The following is a 17,810-nucleotide window of genomic DNA, read 5'->3' on the forward strand; positions in this document are numbered from 1 at the left end:
CGAGACGTTAGCGCTCTCTGGCATTTTCCTCTGAAAGCCACTCTGACAGGTCCTGAAGAAGACGTTCCCTGCTAGCTTTGCCGTGCTGAGGCCTGCCCCCCCCTCCTTCTCCACAATGCCGTGACACAGGATTAGCTTTCATTAGAGAAGGCGCTGTAATCAGCTTTGGAGCATAGCGGAGACGGAACAATAGAAGAGGCTGAAAGGATCTGGAAGACGAGGTGCTATGGGTGCATGCTCCGCTGTATGCAAACGCATGCCACAAACAGAACCTGTGGCATACAAACCAACTCGACAGTTACAAGGCCACATTTTATAGTGTCATGCCCAGTGTTATAATGTACCCCTAAAAGAATGCATGACAAACAGGTTGAATGCAACATGCTAATTGCGTCACTTGTAATCTAAGGACCCTGACGCAACTTCCAAAAGATCCAGACTTTTACCAGGCAGGGCGTTACAAAAGCTTTTTCAGAAAAATGATCTCAATTCTACATTACTATTCATGAATCAGATTCAAGTAAATCAGGCAATGTCCGGTGCTATTATGTGTCTAGTCTTTGACACGGTGATTGCATCTTTCTGCAGGACTTCAAGGCTACAATTTCAACATTAACTCACATGGTAAATTTTAAAAAAAAGCAACTGAAGTGGGGATTTGGAGAGTGTTTGGACAAAAAAAACTGGCCCTGTACGTGCACAGAACCACCTTTGTGTGAGTCCTTCATCGCTCTCCATCATGCTGTCAACTGGCGCTTGTATGAGGAAGGACTGACGACACAGGTCTATCGAGAACATATGTCCCCACTAACCCTGGAGGGCTTCACCAGTACGCACGCAGCCACTTAATAAGGCGTGCTTGTTGGTGGCTTGTTCTGTGAGTGAGTAGTGACATGTGGACGAGTGGTTGGAAGCTATAGAGATCCGCTGTGTGCAGCTAAGCTTGGGCAGATGTTGTTGTGAAACCAAAAGTTGATATGCAGAAGAACAGGACTATGACTCTTCACTGTATCACTCTGATTCAGGCAGGATTTAAGTTAGCCGCTATTTAGCGCTTTTAGCAGTATCACATGCGGGAAAAGACATCAACGGCCAAATGTCCAGCTGTAAATATTTAAAAAATTAATAACGGCATATTAAAAATCCCCATACATGGACAATATTTGCTTACCATTTTTTCTGGATAAGATCATCAATGATGATCCATCAGCCACACTGAGCTAATGTACAGTCTTCCCTGTGCCGAAATCAAGTGCCAGCTAAAACAGTCAACAACACAAACCTTTTCTACCATTTGAAACAATATAAAGGAAAGAAATGACAGTCCCAAATGAGTGTTAGTGGACCCTCAGCAAGCACCAGGCCAGTAAGTGTTACTCCCCCAGCAGCAAGCTGCCATGTCAGCACTTTCCAGCACCCTGCACTGTACTTAAGATTGTCAAATGTTCCTCTGTTCAAGTATAGTTTGTCATGTTCTAACAATAAAGAATTGTTAAACCAGCATTAATCCTCTGGTTTCTTCAACTTTCACTCAAGAGCAAAAATCAGCCTTTAAATAAAACAAAATAATGATTTGACATTTACGGTGATAATTATTGATATCGACTGATAAGAACATTTTTATCCTGATAACATTTTTAGTTATATCGTCCAGCCCAGGTCTACACTCCGGCTTCAGGTGTTTTAAAAACTATGTATACAGTCATTGTCGAGATTGAGGCAAACTTTACATCTTAAAAAAGGACGATATCCTAACACAAAAAGTGAATTAAATGTTTTGTTCCATGTAGAAAACATTCAGAAGTAGAACATGTGCAATAAATGTTTTTTGTGCTTTGTGCATTCATTAAGCTCAAGTGGAGTTACTCTAAAGGACAGGTTGTGATGGCAACGCAAAACAAGGAACTGTTGAATGAAAATAGTGATCACCTCTGATTTTTGATTTTGTCTACAGCTAAACGCCACGAGCAGAACTTTTGTATGGGAGCATAAGCATGCTCTAGATGCTGCTGTTTTACTAAATATGAGCAAAGCTGATGACTGAATTATAGCCATGCTCGTATTCAATGTAACAGCACAGCCAACAGTGTGATATTGCTTCAGTGTTGCAACTATTTCTGTCTTTTTCACAGCTACAGTCAACTGTCAAGAGGCATATAGTAGCTCCGGCTTTTTATCCCCTTTTAAATATTTTAATCCACACATGTAAACCCTCAAGAGATAACAGGGAAAGGGAATTTCAGCTTTCAGAAAATGTTTGCTGGAAGTATAAAGGCCAATTATGTCTTGTTCAGGAAGTATAAAACAGACCTTAACAATAATCTTGGATGACATCTACGTGTGTAACCTTGAACAATATAAATATCATGCTGGCTATTCAGGAGATCTCTATGAAAAAACTACAGAAGGAGGTCAAGTTCTAAATAAAGCTGTACTATCATACAGTACATTAGACGACTTATGATTTCACGACACCCTCACACAATATTATCCATTTCTTTACAATAAACCAAAAGGAAAATGTCGCGTTCAGAAACTCCAGCTGACTTCAGTGTTTTCTGCACTCATTCACAGCTTGCCTGAGATAATATGCCTCAACAGGCGTGATCGCACCTCCCAAGGAGGGCTCGTTGGCAGACGAGATGTTGGCATTTCTAGAATGCAATAACTGGATGCATACAGGGGGGATGAGACCAGTCTATATTTGCTCCCCCACTTGGTAAATAAGAGACTTGACAAGACTTGACCCAAATAAAACTGACTGAACTGATAAGATTCCACATCATTAATTAACCCCCCCCCTCCCCCAACCCATTGTCCACACTGCCACTCCTCTCAGCTGTAAAGGTTACCTGTTGGACTCACCGCCCCCAGGAATGCCGCCCTGTGATATTGCAATGATCTGTGGACTGGGCCAAACCCTCCCAACCATACAAGAATAGCCCCATCGCATATGTGATAAGACATTCCTCTACGCTGTCTCACCAGGACAACACAGGGGCGAAAAAAAATGCAATTATTGTGTGTTTCAATTAAAACATTCACAAATGAATCCAAGAAGGTTCTAAAGAATAAGGATTCAAGAGTAATGACATCCATAGAACATTTCAACAGGCATCTTTATGGCATCATGACTTTGTGTCCATGGTTGATCCATGTTTTTTTCTGGCAGGCCTACTGTGATTTTTCTGTGGACAGGTGGTAAGGCAATGGGACAGCACAGCCAGCCACCTCCTCCCTCATATTGCCAAGACAACAAGGCCCCTAAGAGTCCCCTTCCCTTTGCCATTGCTTCCCTTTCCCCCTTGCCCACGCCCACCTCTAACACCCATGTCTGTATCTGGGCCATGACTGCGTGGGTGTGGTGGGTTCTCCTGCCAGCAGGAGCACCTGACTGCCAAGAATGAAAAGCAAAAAACAGCACGGGGCTGTGATATGAGGAAGGTAGTGCAACAAAGGAATTACTTCTCTGAAGACCAAAGGAATTCTGAGTCAGCAAAGGATATAACTCCTCAGCAGCCTCACACACACACACACACACACACACACACTTCTGTCTCGCCATGCCAAGCCCCCTGGAGGAGCTCTATATATCAGGAGAAGCTGTGACGGAACCCCTGAAGTAGCTGCTATTATGCAACACTTCTGGGCTAAAAGTGACTGTAAAGTAAATCATCCTTCTCCGCCGCCAGCCCGACCTCCATACTGCAGATAAAGCACTTTCAAAAATTCACAAGCGGAGTATTATGCTGAAGGCACCATCTGTGCAGGCTTTACTAGCAGCCAGATTAAAAGGCAGTTAAAGCGTCACATACAAAAGCCATCTCGTTCAGAAGCGTCCAATCAAAGACGAGGAGTGTTAGAAAGGGTCAAGGCCTCTAGAGAACTCTAGGCGCTGTTTGGTAGTGCGGGTCATGCCCTTGATCTCTTTGGATCAAGCAGGCCGCCAAAGGTCATTCATCCTTGAGGATTAGGTCAGCGAGTATGTTCAGGACTAAGAAAGGGACACTTTGACAGCTTGACTGCCTAAAGGGAGCCTTGACTCCCAGATATTTTCTCCTGCTGCGGTCATAGGCCTCCTTCACTGTACATACATATCTTTGTACATGTACAGACCAGACACTGAGGCTCAGCTTTTTATATATTCTTCTTTGAACATTCCATCTTGGTATGTACCCCTGCAGAGCGAGCCTTCGCCCCGGCCTGTGCCTCCCATTTATTACCGTGACATTAGAGTCCCACGGCTAAGCATGTTGTTTTCCAGAAGAAAAACAAACTATGATCCGTAGAAAACACAGAAGGTTGTTGAAGGTTCATGCTTGCCATTCTTCTGGAGCCTCTTCTTACCATCTGGTTGGACAAAATATCCATCCAAAGTACAACAGAAATGGGTTTTTAATAAATTTCTCTAATTGTGCCACTAACTCTTAATCCAAAAAAAGATGGTAGCCTAAGTTTCTTTCTGTTGGTTATATTTCTCTATATTGAATTTTCAGGATTTAAGACCTTCTTGTTGTTTGTTTTTAAGATTGAAGATTGTTTTTAAGAAACTCAAAAAGATCCAAATGTCAATAGAAAGAGGGAAGACATGTGCTAAGCTAGGCTACACAACAGCTAGAGTAATAGCTCCAACTTCATAAAAAGACTAAATATTCGGGACATGTTCTGAACAGCTGTATTTTATGCAAAGTCACAAAGTTTTACAACCATTTCCTTCGCTAAATGCAAACAGACGCACGAAGACATGTGCTTCAGTATATAACTGCTGAAGTCTGATCCGAATCACAAGTTGCTGTCTTCTGTAAAATCAAATTGGTTTTATGAAGACATGACATGCACTGCTGTAGTGTAATACTGTGGATCCGAATAGCTCTGCACTGTATACACCATCTGTTAGTCTGAGGAGAAGTCCCTGCCCTCTTAATTGCTGGCTACAAAACAGACTGTGAATGTTTAACGCATCTTACAACTATTTTCTGCCAACTTTAATTTCATTAAGCATCTAAAAGTAAAAAAAAAATAAAAATAAAAAATGTGAATCTGGTTTGGTGAAGGAGGAATGCTAAATTGATTTCACTCTGCCACATGCTGCTGGCTTTAAATCACTTTGAGATACACTATCTGCCTGCAGACCGGCTGATTTGTACCTTGATTTGGCCTTCCCTTAGGCCTGCCACATTCCTAAAGGGGGATCAGATTACGTTCTATACAGGGGTACAGGCCTGAAGCATTACGAGGGTTTCGGTCTCACGACATTCGGTCTCAAACAGTTGAGCAAGCAGCGTGATAAAGCAAAGTGTGCAAAATGGAAATGCAAAGTAATGCTGAATGAATGGCAGATGGTGGACTAGAGTACGCGTCGTAGTCAGGGAGGGTAGAACCGCATTTAAAACGAAGTAGAAGAAGAAGAAGACAAGAAATCTGCTGTTAGAGGGTTTGCTGGAATACATGACACAGAGACAGAAAGAGTCAAGCCAGTGAGAAAGAAAATATTCAGCCTGGTGGGGCATGTCTCACATTTTTACAGGACAGAAAAGAAGGCAGTGCTGACTAAAGTAGCTGTGGAGCCTGGGAAGAAAAGCTGTCAAAGTCGGTGTACTCTTTAGTCTTGTTGAGACGGTGTGTCATGGACGGGGACATACCCAAACTTGTGTTCACAGCAGTGTGTGTGTGTGTGTGTGTGACTGAACGTCCGTGTCACTCATAAACCATGGCCACTTTCTGCAGGGGATAGGGGCCAATACTAAAGGCTTGCTTGATAATGCAAAACAACGCCAAGGCTGCCAAAAGGGCCTGACAGCTAGTGTGTGTTTATAAGACCGGGGTGTGACAACGGATTTAATTACCGACAATGGACCCACATTTTGGGCTCAAGAGTTCAAACAGACTCAAGATTAGCTTGTTGCAACAACATGTCTCCTTCAGTCTCACGACTCAGTTTAACACACGCAGAAATTAAATCAGCCGAACTGAAAGCTCCTCCATGTCCTTGGGTTTGACATTCTTCAGAGTCAGACAAATATGAAAACGCACAAGTATGAACATGAACAACAATGACAGCTAGTTCACAAGTGCATTGGCCACAGTCTGCTGAAAAACAGGATCTCTCTCCATGCAATCAATAAAGCAAAACGCTGTTAATAAGCAGCAGGCCCGCTTGACAGCAAAAAGATACAGTAGGAGTCCCGGAACCCTCCCTCTACTCCTCCTAATGGTCCGATCGGGAGCAGGGCGGCATTAAAGCTCAAATGATTGGTCATCGTAATGTATGGCTCCCCGTTGGTGTTTGGACAGGCACAAAATCAATCGGAGCCCTGGGACACACTAACCTCTCTGCAATCTGGCTAACAGAGGCGCACGGCGAGCTCAGACCGATGGGATATCAGTTTGCACGCCTGTGTGATCGCGCTTCGCCTTGGCCTGAGCGACTGTGGAGGACAACTCAAGAGTACAGGGAGGCGCTGTGCCTGTCGGCTCTGCCTCAGGTTGCTGGACAAACACTAGTGTAAATGAAATCTAAATTTAAAAAAGATAAATTGACCTTGAAGAGTATTCCCAGGGAAAACTCATTGCAAAGGGCCAACAGGCTGTAATGAAATTTCACCTGGTGGTTCTTTTGGAGTTGATCCTGGAGCCTGACTCAACAGCGAGGGCATGGTAACAAATACACCTCTCCAGTTTTTCTACCCCCTACACGCACACATGCGGGCGCATACACACACACACACACACGCACACGCACACACACAAACACAAACACACACACACCTCAGTCACGACTCTGGCTCTGCTTAGCCTCTGCAGAGTGTGTTTGGAGTGAGTGGGCCAGTCAGCGGTCCTCCGCCCTCTTCTCTCCACGTGGGCGGGAGTGACTGAGAGGCCTGCCATCATCAGCTCCGGGGCAAACTTAACCCTTGTTATGCCTGGTTGTCTCGTGACACATTTTTTTTTTTTTCAGAGGTGTGTAAGCAGGTTTAAACCTCGGGGGAAACTCAGGCACAATTCACCTTTAAAAAAGGCAGTCGAGGTATATGTAGATTTTATTTTAGAGATATGACGGGGGCTCCACTCAAACTGGGAAAAAGAGAGAGAGGGGAAGGAAACTGGGGTCAGATTGAAACCAATTTTTTTATACATTTTTCCTAATTGTGCAACTAACTCCAAATCGAAAGCAAGGCCTTGTGAAGTGACTACTTTTGTTTTTGTGGCTTATATTTGTCTGTATTGATGGTAAATAGTATTATTTTAGATTTTTATTTACAAAAACAGGTTCATCATTTATTTTTTGTGTAGAAAAATGACAGCAGCAAGAAGCAACATCTGTGTTCCAGTTATTAAGAAGACCTTCTTGTTGTTTATTTATAAATTCATTAAAAGAAACTAAGAAAAAGAAATTCAAGACACACTGGGTTTTTTTTTCTGTAAAAATAAATCGGCCCTATGAAGACATCACATGCACTGCTGCATTGGAATAAAGTGGAATCACTAAATACTTGCAAAGAAGATCGTTGAATTTATAAGAAGTTCTGACATCTAAATGTATATAAAAAAAAAAAAAAAGTAATTATAAATAATACGTTGTTGAAAGGTGAGTCAGGCTAGACTGTCACGTAACAATATCCTGTCAGGTCAATTATAGAACAAGCTGAAATCCAATGAAAGATTTTTTTTTTTCCTGGACTTAGATAAGCAGACACCAATTTTCGCCACGTGGAATAAGAGGGTTCATTTTCAGCCAGGTGGTCTATAATTAACACATGTAAATAAACCTTGGGGCCTCGACTCACCTCCAGCTGTATTTGTATAGCTGGAGTTTCTCTCTCGTCCACACTCTGGGCGATTTAGCTAGCTGGCTAATAACACCTGAAAAAAAGGGAAAAGTCCCCCCAGGGTTGTCTTTTTTCATGCAGCAGGGTGAATGAATGGACAAAAAACAACGAGGCATACAATGCTCTTATTTACCCTTCTCTAATAAGGGCTTTCCTCAATTAAGCTAATTTTTGTTAATTTGCTTAATGGAGCTGACAAATAAAAGTCTTTACTGTTAAAAGGCTCTACACACAACCTGAGAACAGCACAGCAGTCTTTCTTTAGTTTACGGACCCTCTGTTTTTCAAGGCTTTAATACAGTCTACTCATAACACTTGATTCAAAGTATTGATTGGTCTGTTAATTAAAGGAGAACCGTGAATAGAACGCAATCTCTCATCTTGCGGGATAAAATCTGGCCAGCAGTAGATCCATTTCCCGAGCGGGGGGGGGGGGGGGGGGGGGGGGGGTTAAACAAGAAGGTGAGAGAGTGAGGTTAACTCGCCACCGCAATTCTCTCATAGTGCAGCAAATGACAGGCAACGCTGGGCACACATGACATTCACTGTGACTCCCACACATACTTCACATCAAAAGGTCTCTTGGTTTATACCCATGTAGAAAGTGCCCTGAAAAATGTCCAACTTCGGTTGAAGGCCCGAAGCCCACAACTGGCCAGAAACCGGCAGGCAGCTTGACTGAATGCACAGCACAGATGCCATGTTGGCTGACGCCGCTCTGCGCCTAATGCTTCAGTAGTCAGCCAAACAAAACTCCCGCCAGAACAAACCTGCAGTGGAATGTTTTGCTACAACCTAAAGACAAGTTTGAATTCTGTAAGAAGTCCTGTTCTGCTCCGATTGCAGCCGGCGGGAAAGAATTTACGGAGATGTTCGGGCCGAGCATTAACATGGATTTGATGAGAATGTGTCAAAGCGAACATCTCCATCGTAGAATAATGAAGTCAACGGAGGAGAGCGGTTTTTCGATTGTCCACTTGAGGCTAGCCACACGGGCCAAAGAATCCCCATGTTATTATTTTTACATCAAATTAACATTTACGGCCTCATTGAAATTGTTCTTCAGAAACCAGTAGGTGATGTCACTGAGACTACGTCCATGTATCTACAATGCATTTTACATGAGCAGTTCTTTACAGTCCATTATGCTCAATATATTTTGAACTCTATGTTAGGTCAGATATTGTAATTCTTTGATTCACTAAAATGTAATTTAAGGGTAAACTGTCAATGTAGGAAACACAACACCAACCTGTATCAGACTTTTAAAGGTTACTTTTTGGATTAAATCAAAAAGATTGATCTGTTTTGTATTCATGACAATCCCTGTAACATCTTAAATCATAAAACTACTTTTTATACCGTCTTGGCAAAACCAAATCTTGAACATTTTGTTTTTAGGTGTCACCATCCATCTTCTCTAAAGTTAGCTCTAATGGTTACAGTGGTTTACGAGTACATTTGTTTTCCTTGATTTATTCTTTAATATGTCTTTTGGCTTTGCTTTGGTTGCGCTGACATAAGACAGAACACTAAGTTCATCATAACAAACTCCCTCTTTGCTAAGGTTTAACATTATTTCTAATGTTGGAGAAAGTGTTTAGGTTGTGTGCTTCTTGCATGTTCCCTGACAAACAAGCTCAAGTACTGGAAATGAAAAAAATCAGCATATTCATCAGTTCTTCATAGGAACAGGTCTCATTTGCATCTGCTTCAGTGTGTGTGGGGGTGTCAACAAGTACCGATGCCTACATGATAGCAGAGAAGAGGCAATCTCGACTAGACTGTTACCATGAGATACTGCGCACCCTGCCCATGTCAACCTCCCCCCTCTATACGCACCGAGGCAATGAGCCAACACAAGAGTTACAACATCCCTCCCCCTGCGGTGACTTTTCCCTGCTTACTAATCTGCCGTTTACAGACAGCCCGCAGATGGCTCTAGTCATTTTACCCATATTTAAATACAAACGACCGCCTGACACAACACAGGACAGTGTGTCTGTGTTTGCGTTACAGCAGCGTGCAGGGGCCTGTCTCAATACACCAAGACAAAGCCTCCCATTTAGCATACAGGTATGCTTTCACCACAAAGATCCTCCCCTTTTAATAGAGACAAGAATGGCAGGAAAACTGCAGCCAGAATACTGTGTGTTCCAACAGAAGGAGGTTTGTCCCAGATAAAATCATTTCTGTGGAGAGCTTTTATTCAGAGGCATAAAACGTTATTCAGCGGTGCTAAAACGGTTTCTCATTTAGCGTGCGGTTTGAGGTGGCTGTGTGTGCATACCTGTGGGCTGGGGTTAGATAAATATTTAGGCAATTCAAAATATGAACAGGCTGCGATTCTTTGGATAATGATAAAGCAAAGGGTGCAAGGATTCATGTATTACCTTTCACTAATGCACTGATTATAAATGATGACGTTTTACTGCATTTACCTGCAAAGAAAAAAACGTTTTATTGTCCTAGCCTATGAAATGATATATTGACTTTGGTGTTGGGTCCAAGTCTTTCTTGGTGTCTCTATAATGCCATAATCCACATGATGGATACTGACAGTATATTTCATAAATATAAACTATATTCCTGGCACTGACCAGATGAATGAAGCAACCAAGAGTTCTTCAGACTTTCCTGTGATTTAAATAAATAAGGATAAAATACTCATTCTGTAAACCTTCAATGCATGGGCTTACACTCCTGCTGCAAGACTTGCTTTGATTTATGCACTCACTGCTCAATGTGCTACAAAAGGCTAGATTCAGCACATCCATCTAAAGTTTCATCACTCCTTAACACACTCTCTCTCCCCTTGCTAGTCTTAATAAGTTACAATTGGTAAGTTAACTACCCAAAACTACATAATAATGAGAAATAAGTGACATGAACAAATGACAGATTACACTCAAACTCTTTACAAGTTTCACTTCTTTATTTACTTGCTACTAGAGATTTAATTGGGGGGAAAAAAAAACGAAATGTACAGCAGTTTCTCAGCCTGAAACATTCGTCATGTTTTGTAAACTGTCAAAATGAATGCCAACTTTTAGTCACTAACTTTTTTTCCTTAAATATCTTAATTGTAATTCTCCTGCTTTTGTCTGATTCACATTGCAACCTGTTTGTAATGGATTTTAGCTGACAGTATAAATATCAAGACATGTACATGTGGGGAAATGCATACAAAATGAATCCTGATTCAAATCATCATTCACTGTGCGTTGATTGAATTGGGCCTCTGTTAAGCGAGTTATATGCAGCGCATGACAAAGCATTTGCTAACAATATTTGCTAAACAGCATTTGGCAACAATCCTAGGACAGATGGTTTTCTATATCTGAATTGTGAGGAAAAACAGGCTTTTAACGATATTAATTAACACTGACCCAGATTGTGCATTATGTGCATGCATCTACATACATGTCTGCACACTGCTCCAAAAAGATCCAGTTTCACTGCTGTCCACTCTCTGCCCCCTGAGCAGGACCTGAGGTGAACAAGCAAATTCACTACTCTACTGGCCTCTAATGTAACCCAGCAACCCAGTTGCTCCCAGTTCACTGGGTTAGCCTCTCCTCCCCCACACTCACTGTAGCGCCTGCCCAATATGTAGCTACATGTGTTGTAGACACTGTATTGATTGATTTGCGAGTGTGCTACGACCAGCCTCAGAGAGTGATCTGATGACACACAACTCCTGTCTCTGTTCCAAAATGGCTTTTGTGAGCTGCTGTGGCTGACAAAGGGACCAAGTGTTTGTTTCTGCCAGCCATGAAATGGGAAACGCTGAGGGTGTGTTTATACGCTGGCTGATTTTTTTACCAAATACAATAGCCCAATATATGGCTTTTGGATATGCAATGTGGACACAGGCAACAAAAAGCAGTATTTTTGCTTTTGGTCCTCGAAAAAGGTTCTTTGGAGGTTGAAAAGGGGAGTTTGATGCATGTACGACACCTTTTAAAAAAAGAGTCACGATAGCACAAAGCCATCGCTAAACTCAATCCAACTTCACAAACGGAAGCTGCAAACGGATCAACAGTGAGTTTAAAAGGTTCACAAATCCACAATCTGTGATCATAGGCTTTGACACAACCTAAAATGCGAAGGTAGGTAAACAGCTCTTCGCCCTCATGTCTTTATCAAAGACCCACCATCCATTTGTTCACATGAATTAGCAAGAGCAGCAGCTAATGCATGGAGTCAGATTACAACCTCTGAGCAGAGCCGCCTTTATCCAACTATATGGAGCTTAATCTGTCCAAATCCGCCGCTTTGCAGTGCCCTAAATCCACAACAGAGCCTAATTCCTCTCTAATCTAATGAGCAGTAAAGGTGCACTTACTCAGGTTCAGGATACCAGACTGTGTATCTGAGCATCACATCACAACAGAGGCAGCGCAGGTCTTCCCTACTGTGCCATGATGCAATATGTTGTTATCAAAAAGCGCCAAAAGAATCTGTTAGCTCGCAGCAGACAAGGGGAGATGATACACGACAGGCTTTGATCACATGTTTGGTTTTTCTTCTCATCACTTGCAGTTTCTGCTGAAGGGGACGTCTCCAGGTCCAGCTGTTTCTGTGGACCGCTGTCAAAAGAAGCCAAGGACCCCCCCCACCCCCACCCCCACCCACCCAACATGACTCTTCTGATGATTCCTTCACATGCAAAGGAGACATGACATGCAAACAGGGATCTGCATCCCTGACAACTGATGAAACTTCAGTAACTGACACAGGGGACACAGTTTCTTATTGAGAAGTTGAAACATCAGCCTTGCACGCATCATCTAAACTGCGAAAGTGCATTATGACACACTGAGCCCGTCTGCTGACAGCTTGACCGTTCAGCAAACTATATAGAGTGCTTTTGATAATGGAATGAGGCTGCACAATTAATAATAACCGTCATCATAATTTCCACACATTATTCAGTTTGACTGGACATTATATTGACAGTTTGATCTTGAAGAGCCAAGTCTGTTGCAGAAGATCAAGAGCTCCCTGCTTACAGGTCAACTGTCTGACCAATCAAAGGCCCCGGTTAACTACTGCCAGCAGAACTTTCACACAGGCGTGGTGTAACTGCATGTGCTTGTAGGCTCCTTGGCTCATTAATTATAAGCATAAACATTGTGATGAAATGCTGTAACTCATGATTGATTTTAATCATAATTACTGTAGATTGATTGCTTAATTGTGAAGGTAATTTGTTTAGTGTGACATCAGACAACGCAGCATCATTTAGATGTTTTAACGATGGAATCTTTAGGCATTTTTCCCTTAAACGTTTTTGCGGTTATAATGGGTCAAAACTGTTGTGGGTAATGCTAATTCATTTCAGCTGTAGTTTGATGTTCACAAAGATTGATTCATAAGAAGGCTTTTAACTCTGACCGAAATAATCACCAAACAAAATACTTTTTTTCCACAGTCATGCAAAACAAATGAGGCTTTACTCTTTTTTTCCATTCACTCTTTCTAGATGGTTCAGTCAAGCGGTGGAAGCAACCTAGCTGAGGAAATTAATTCGGCTGCAATGTACAGCATCTTTGTATGTTCACAGAAAAAGGTTACGTTTTTTTTGGGGGGGGGGGGGGGGGACCAGTCATAATCACACAGTCTGACTCACAGGATGTAGACAGTGGCCGCTTATTTCAAACAGAATAGTCCTCTTTCTTCTCTGTGAGCACATGTTGTTTTGAAGATCTCATCACAACTTGGGAAAAAAAAAAAACTTGTAACAATTAACTAATATGTTAAATTGACACGTATAGGTTAACATTTGGAGTATGGCATAATGAAGAATTTTGCACATGCATAGGGACAATTTCGATTGGTTTAAAGGAATGCGAAAAACCCAAGGCATTTTTTCTCTGAGTGAAAAGGTCTGTGTAAAGTCAAACCTCCCTCCATTGCCGACACAGTAGATCCACTAGTACATACACCCACCGACCACTCTATTAAGCTCTCAGTTGTTCAACTGCATGTAGACATGGTCAAGACGATCTGCTGAAGTTCAAACTGAGCATCAGAATGGGGAAGAAAGGTGATTTCGGTGAGTTTGAACGTGGCATGGTTGCTGGTGCCAAACGGGCTAGTCTGAGTATTTCAGCAACTAGAAATCTACGAGGATTTTCACATGCAACCATCTCCAAGGGTTTACAGCAAAGTGTTAGAAAACGAGAAAGTATCCAGTGAGCGACGAAAAATGCCTCGTTGATACCAGAGGTCGGAGGAGAATGGGCAGACTGGCTTGTGCTGAAAGAAGCGCAACAGTAACTAAAATAACCACTTGTTACAAAGCGGTATGCGGACAAGCATCTCTGAACGCACAACACGTCCAGTATTGTTGCTGGGTTAGGGTTATGCCACGAAGAATTGAGGCAGTTCTGAAGGCAAAAAGGGGATCCAACCTGGTACTAGTAAGGTGTACCTAAAAAAGTGGCCGATGAGTGTAAATATGGCGAGAAAAGACTAATGATTAAAGTCAACCGTTCCTTGAAAATGCCCTAAATATGCCTAAATATTCAGCTACTAACAATAACATTACTAACACAATAGGACTTTAGTCTTCACCAAAATATGGCAGACTACTTCTAGTGAAGTTCTTAACTTAAAAACGACAGGATCTGAATCACAAACAGCCTCAGCAGTCATTATAAATCACTTAACTTTCCCTTTGTAATCGAATTCCCATGCAAAAAAAAAGAAAGCTAATGGTTATTGCATGCTAATGAGGAAATATAACTGAGAGTAACAACACCCTGAGGAAAGCTCTTGATAAATGGTAATTTTTATATGACTGTGTTGCGCTGTGTTTGTACTTGTAAAAAATAAATAAATAAATAAATTTAAAAAAAAAGGAACACTACGGTAACACTCATGTCAGACTGAACATGAGGCACTTCTGCAGGTGATCACATGTAAGGCAAGGATCAAGTATGTGGCATTACTTAATGTTCTGTTCTATAAATGACTTGGCTATCCAGCTGGGATCAGTGGCTGGCATTGGGCCGCTGTCACCACCGCCATCTCCAACCTACGCATGTCTGAGCACGGGGGCCTCTCCACAAAAAGTCAAATGTCAGATGTTATCCATTCCCACTCACAGAGAAGGACCCAGGCCACATCGGGGGCTCAGAGGCCCTGCTCCCGAGCTGGTGATGGAAAAACACCATTACTGGGCTTGTTTTGCTTTGGAGCATGGCGGTTGTCATGATTGCACCATGACAACCATATTAACAACTGTTTATTTATTTTATATCTAACTGAGGATAGCTCCAGTGCAAGCTATCATTTAGAGCAAGACTCTGTTTCTACATTGAGACTACAGAAGTTGTGAATACTCTGTTGACGTATTTAATATAGAGGTATGATGACTGATGCATATCATAACTTATCTGAGCTGACAGAAATGCTGATTCATCAATACTTGGTAAAGTAAATTGGCATCTATATTTGTTCAAGTACTTTTTGCACAGAAGTGCTGATTTTTGTTATTTCATGTGAATAATTAAATGGTCCTGATCTTTTATTATCTTAAATTATTTTTCACTTCAGGAACAAAATGTCAGACAAAATAAGCTATTTCAATGTGTAAACTTGCACAGCTGAGAAGCTATTTTCATACATTTTATGCACCGTATATCGTTCGATAGGTCGATCTATCGCACACATTTTTTTTTTTTTTTAGATGCAGCTACATGGCTAATAAATGGCTAATAAAAACTATACAACTAATAAATATGGCAACATCTGTCAAAATCAGCAGTATAATAATTTCAAATGCTAAACTAATCCTCATTCAAATGCTGCTTAACCAGGTAGGCTTTTAAAAACTAATGCAAAACAGCTGCAACAGTCAATCAACGGGCATGATACAACAACAAAAGGCACATCTGACTAACACACAACTGATGGAGTTCATTAAAGCTAATGGCTGCATACTGGAAATTGCTCATTTATTCCAGTTTCTTTCTGTCCGGGATAAAAACAAGATGAAAATTATGCAACTTCCCCTGCCTCAGCTGATTAAAGTCCTATGAGTAATTACTATGCGGCAGTCCCGTTCAGGAGCATTATGATAATGCATTTCGAAAACAGGTGGATGCAAAGCACTTATGATAAGTTGGACTGACACCTTGTAGCAGGGCAAACTAGGCGGCTGAAAACAAATTACTTCACACCTATAGCCTGCAGTTATTTTGGAGAGGTGCTTTGTACACAGCCAGCATCCGTGTTGTCATAATAGTGATGCATTACCAAAACAATGACTTCTTGAAACTTGATGAATGAATAATGAGTTCAATTACTTTGTTGATCTCCACATCAGGTTTAGGAGTGAGCTCTCAGATTCCCTTACACACAGCCCCTCTAATGACTAATCAATACGTTTCAACCTGATTGAGACCACAGCGGACGCAGACCGTCACTTAGCAGAGGAGGAGAGCGGGAGTGGAAAAACGCAGAATTGAGACGAGCAATACAACGGCATCTCTAGTTTCAGATCCATACACCGCGAGACAGGCCGAGTCTCCAGATGATGTTCTAAAATCTCTTCAAAAACACATACTTGTCAAATCTATTTTTCATTACCCTTCCAAGTGGCTGGAGACTGTGGGGGGATGATCTCTTGAAATATTCATCACAAAAGCACCCACGACATGGTGTAACGCTCTCTGACCATTCAACCCTGTTTTGGTTATTTATTTGCTGGCTGCGGGGTGGGGGGGGGGGAGGGGGGGGATTATTGCAGTTATTATATGGTGTAACATATTTTTTTTCAACGCCGCAAGCTTAGCCTAAGAAAGCACTGAAGTAGAACTGAGTTTGCGTAAGAGCTCAGCGAGTAAACGATTCCAGTCATGGTCTTTTCAACCCCTGTAGCACTGCCTTTCCCAACTCAATCCTAATGTTTAATGGTCACTGATGATCTAATCATTTCAACCAGTTGAACCCCAGCAACTAAGCCTGAATAAAAACTACTCCAACAATTCCCTCTGATGTGCTTGTGTGCACACTGGGATCGCTTGCACATGCCTGTTGGGATGTACTGGAGCCGGATAGGATAATGGATGCAACTGGTGCTGGAACAAAAAAAACCAAAAAAAAACAGGCAGGACAGAAAACCAAAACACTGCTTCTGGGGGGGGGGGGGCTTGGGATTTGGTGTTCCAACATGGGGAAATGTAAGGTGCTAATATTCCTAAGCAGAAACAGGCTTCACTGCTGCAACTGGAAGTGGAGCAGTGCCTTTTAAGTCACCATGAAACGTCAACTGACATGAAACCTTTTGCAAGGCTACATTTTGCTCCAACTCCTTGTTCCAGGGGTTAGGTCGTGTCGATTATGATCTTCATTGCATTCTTATGGTAGGCTGCAAAGGTGGAATGCAAGACATTGTAAACACAGCAGGCAGGAAGAGCACGGCCCCATTATCGCATTTAGCACACGATGAACCAAATGTGTGATTACAAAACATAGGCGACATCAAGTAGAGTATTATGCAATGGTGAGGAGAGAGAGAGAGAGAGAGAAAAAAGAAGCCATGCTTAGTGATGCATGCAAAATAAGGGGGGGGGGGGGGAATCGCCCCCGGGTTGCATTGGTTTTTTTTTTTGCAATATCTGCATGCATGTTGTAAAGCGACTGTACATAGGAATCGAAAATGACCACGCATCAGTCATACTATTCGTTGTCCAATGCAAACAGAGCACATTACAGACAAGCGGCTGTATCACGCCCCACATGCAGAATTGCACATATTTCTAAGAGGACACACACACACACACACACACACACACACATTTTGCTCGGGTCTCCAAAGTGGAGTTACCCCTCACTTCCTAGTTTACAGCTGCTGTCATATCTCGGCTAACACCCTTCTTCCTCCATAGCCAAGCAGACAAATTTCGACTACATTTACTCCTCCTGCTGCTCCTGCTGCTGCTTGCTGCTGCTGCGACTGTGCTTCCT

At 42.2% G+C, this 17,810-nt stretch overlaps 1 protein-coding gene across 5 annotated transcripts in view; it reads right to left on the bottom strand.

Moving 5' to 3' along the window:
* LOC110002076 (protein phosphatase 3 catalytic subunit alpha) overlaps nucleotides 1-17,810 on the bottom strand; it is a 63,730-nt gene that overhangs the window by 45,566 nt on the left and 354 nt on the right. The window lies entirely within an intron of this gene.

Source organism: Labrus bergylta, chromosome 22 (assembly GCF_963930695.1).
Source record: "Labrus bergylta chromosome 22, fLabBer1.1, whole genome shotgun sequence".
NCBI lineage: Eukaryota > Metazoa > Chordata > Actinopteri > Labriformes > Labridae > Labrus > Labrus bergylta.